General features: G+C 34.6%; 1 pseudogene; it reads right to left on the bottom strand.

The window, feature by feature from the left end:
* Nucleotides 1-3,115: 3,115 nt before the first annotated feature.
* On the bottom strand, nt 3,116-3,565 carry LOC114090592 (ribosomal protein uL24-like pseudogene; annotated as a pseudogene).
* Between the last annotated feature and the right edge of the window lie 671 nt (nt 3,566-4,236).

The raw sequence follows: 4,236 nt of genomic DNA, 5'->3' as shown, positions 1-4,236 counted from the left end.
GGGAAAACTGGACAGCTGTATGTAGGAAAATGAAACTAGATCTTTATCTCTCACCCTGAACAAAAACAAAATCAAAATGGATCAAAGACTCAGGAATTAGACTAGAAACTACGCAAATGATAGAAGAAAACACAGGTTCAACATATAGGTGAAAGTACTAACTTCCTCAATAAATCCCTACAGTGTAAAAAATAAAACCAAGAATCAATAAGTGCAATACATCAAATTTAAAAGCTTCTGCACAGCAAAGGAATAATAAACAGAATGAAGAGAGAGCCTAAGTACTGGGAAAAAAATATTTACCAACTACTCCTTTGACAGAGGATTAATATCTAGAATATATGAAGAACTCAGAAAACTCAATGCCAAAAAAACAAATAAACTAATCAATAAATGGGCAAAAGAATTAAACAGGTCTTTCTCAAAAGAAGAAAAACAAATGGCCAACAAATATATGAAAAAATATTCAACATCTCCAGCAATCAGGGAAATGCAAATCAAAAGTACACAAGGATTTCATCTCACTCCAGTCAGAATGGCAATTATCAAAAACTATCAATACCTCCATGCCTACAAAATTGATAACCTAGATGAAATGAACCAATTCCTTGAAATATACAATATGCCAAAAGTCATCCAAGAAGAAATTTACAATTTAAATGGGCTTATATCTATTAAAGAAGTTGAACCAATATTTAATAACTTTCCCAAACAAAAATGCACAAATGTGTTCACAGTTGTTATCTACAAAGTTCTTAAAGAATAAATTATATCAATTTTCCAGAAGATTTATGGTTGGAAAATAAGCATATGGAAAGATGTTCCACATCATATGCCATTGCAAAAATGCACATCAAAACAATATGATACTACTACACATCTTTTAGAATAGCCCAAATCCAGAACACTCGACAACATGAAATGTTGGCAAGTTTGAAGCTTAATGGGAACTCTTCCTCAATGCTTGTAGGAATGCAAAATGTTTCTGCCAATTTGGAAGACAGTTTGGCAGTTTCTTTGAAAAGCAAATATATTCTTAACAAATAATCCGGCAACCATGCCTATCGGTATTTATCCAAAGGAAGTTCAATACTAATGTGCACATAAAACCTGCATACAGATCCTTATAATAGCTTTATTAATGAATGCCAAAACTTGAAAGCAACCAAGATATCCTTCAATCAGTAAATGGGTAAATTAACTTTGGTAAAATGAAGTGAGATATCAGGCCATGAAAAGACACAGAGAAAATTTAAATACATATTACTAAGTTAAATAAGCCAATCCTTTTGGCTATTATTATATGATCATATCACATTCTGGGAAACATACAGCTGCAGAGACACCAAAAGATCAATATTTCTTAGGGTTTAGCAGGGAGAGAGGGATAAGTATGTAGTGCACAGAGGATTTTTAGGAAATGAATCCACTCTGTGTGATACTTTAATTGTAGATAAATATCATTATACGTTTGTCAAAACTCAGAGATGCCATACTAAGATTGACTTCTAATGTAAACTATGAATTCTAGGTGATAGTGATGTATTGATATAGGTACATTAATTGTGACAGTTGTACCGTTCTGATGGAGATGTTGAAAATGGGTGAGGCTATGCATGTGTGGGGCAGAGGGCATCTAAGAAGTCTCTATGCCTTTGCTCAATTGGCTGTGAATTTAAAACTGCTCTAAAAATAAAGTCTATTTAAAAGAAAGAAAGACCAAAAGCAAAGCCAAATAAAGTAGAATATGCACCACACACTATTAATACAGTATTTCACCTATCACTATACTCAGTAATGCATGCATCTAGCCACGTTAAACAGTTTCAACATATTTCACTAATCAAAATTGCATGTATATATATTGAAAGAGTAAACGTGCAAACACTGCTGAGCACAATTTTTACCCAATGAAAAGAACAACAACAAACATACACACACACACACACACACACACACAAATTTTAGCTTGCTTACACAGAGAGGTTCAATATATATCACCAACGTATGAATCATATAATACATAATACGTGTACCCTACATTGTTAGCAAAGTGTTTCATAAATATACCATTATTTTCTGTACTGTATTAACCTAGCTAAACAAGTTATAACATGTATTCTTTTTTTCATCTTGGCATTCTTTAAAGCAAGTTGCAAATATGGTTATTTTAGTCCTGAATTGTAGAGGCTCCTCCTGCTTCACAGAAAATCTTCAGTTTTTCCAAAGACCCTCACCATAATTATTCTTAGAATAGCAGCAAGAATCTCTGCAAAAGAGATCAATGTAGTTAAGCTTCCTATTTCCTGTTGCTCTATCTTACAATAACTAAAATTGGTTGCAGGCCTGGAGGAGAGCAGCACTCCAGAAGCTGAACACCCCTTTATTAATCTTTCACAACATTTATGGGCTATCTAATGTTGTAGATTTTCTAGTCTAAAATGACATATGATTGTTTGTAATGGTTTTCAGGCAGGAAGAGTGTTTACAAATGCAGAGTGTGGTAAGGAGGACCCTTTTTTGACTTTTTATTATTATTATTAGTTACACATGACAGTACAATGATCTTGACATATCATACATTTGAATCAAATGGGGTATAATTTCTCATTTTTCTGAGTGTACAGGTTGCAGAATCACATTGGTTATACAGTCACATATATACATACAGCAATACTAGTGTCTATTTTATTCTGCTGCCCTTCCTATCCAAGGCTTATGGCCTTGGACAGGCCAGCTTCACAGGGATATTTGCATTTCAAAGAGAAGACAAGGTGTTGCTAATTGGGTTCCCTGGAAACAGCCAGCAAAGAAAGAGGAGGGGGAACATTCCCTTTCTGGGGTGCTGATTTTTGCAGAGTGTCCTTGATTTTTGTATCCAAGCCTGGATTATTTGCCCAGAACAGTGAAAATGCTGCTTTTGTGTGGACTTCTGCAGATTGTGAACCTCTGAGCACCTCCCCGGACACACTGTGGATAAAATTTTAAAACTTTCTGAATTTGGCATTTAGAGGGATTGATTGATTACAACGAAAGCTTTTCCCTCTGGACCTGGCTGCAGCCAATAAATAAATCTGCTTCCTGCTAATACCTTGGTGTCAAATATCGTCTGTTCCTACAACAGCATCTTCTCAATTATTTCTTCTTTATATTTTCCCTTTTCCTTTCCTACTTGATGAAATTTGGCCTTCCGTTTCAGGATCTTTTTGTGTTCTTTGTCCAGTGTTGTTAGTCTGATGATAACCACCTTGCTGGGGTGAATGCCCACATGGACAATTGTGATATTAGCCATTTCCCACTCCACCTGTTCAATATAGATGGCATATTTCTTCCTGTAAAACTGGATCACTTTGCCAATCACCTGACCTTTATCGTGTCTTTACACAACCTGAACTTCATCATCCTTTTGGATAGGCATAGATCAAGCATGGTACTTCTGTCTCAGCTCTTTGGAAAGAGGGGAAGATATAATCTTCCTGCGAATGTGGGAAGGTGCAAAGAAATGCCTTTTGAGATTCTTGCTTTGGTCAGAAGTCACAACAGGATTGAACTTTATTTTGATCATTGCCCAGAAATGGCCACAAAAGGGAAAATAGGGTAACATATATTAACTAGAATATGCACTATATATGCTTAAACCTAGTGTTGCACACATATCATGCTGTTGGTAACACATGCATAGTTCATTTTAACAAAGGTTTCTATGTATCACTAAACAATGCAACATATGTGCACATGTAAATTCAGCGTTTCACACACAAATCATTAAACTCAGTGACACAAAGAGTTCTGTTAAATGGAGTTTTAATATATATTGCTAAACCACCATGTGTATATGTAATGTACTTATAAATATAATTTTTCACAGATATTTCATTACTCAGTTTAAAAGGCACTTACTTAACTCTCTTCACCTCTCCAGGGTTCTTCAGTATACCAGATGGAAGCGCCACCCATACACTTTTTTATGGAATTGTGTACACACAGAGATACAGCCAAGTATAAATTTTAACAGATAAAAGTAGAAGTTAAGAGACATTAAAAATTTTATAAAATGTTAAAATTCACACAGAGGATTTTGTCTACTAGATGTTAAAATGGTATATCAAACTTTAAAAAAAATTTAAACCAGAATAGTCCTGGCACAGGTAAAGAACAAATAGAATAGAATAGAGTCAAAAAACAGATAGATGTAGGATCCAACTTAAATTTTCTCCATGAATCCACACAACAGAG

This window comes from Marmota flaviventris, chromosome 15 (genome assembly GCF_047511675.1).
Source record: "Marmota flaviventris isolate mMarFla1 chromosome 15, mMarFla1.hap1, whole genome shotgun sequence".
Taxonomy (NCBI): domain Eukaryota; kingdom Metazoa; phylum Chordata; class Mammalia; order Rodentia; family Sciuridae; genus Marmota; species Marmota flaviventris.
Note: the sequence above shows the minus strand (reverse complement) of the source record. Positions and strands in the feature narration are given on the sequence as shown.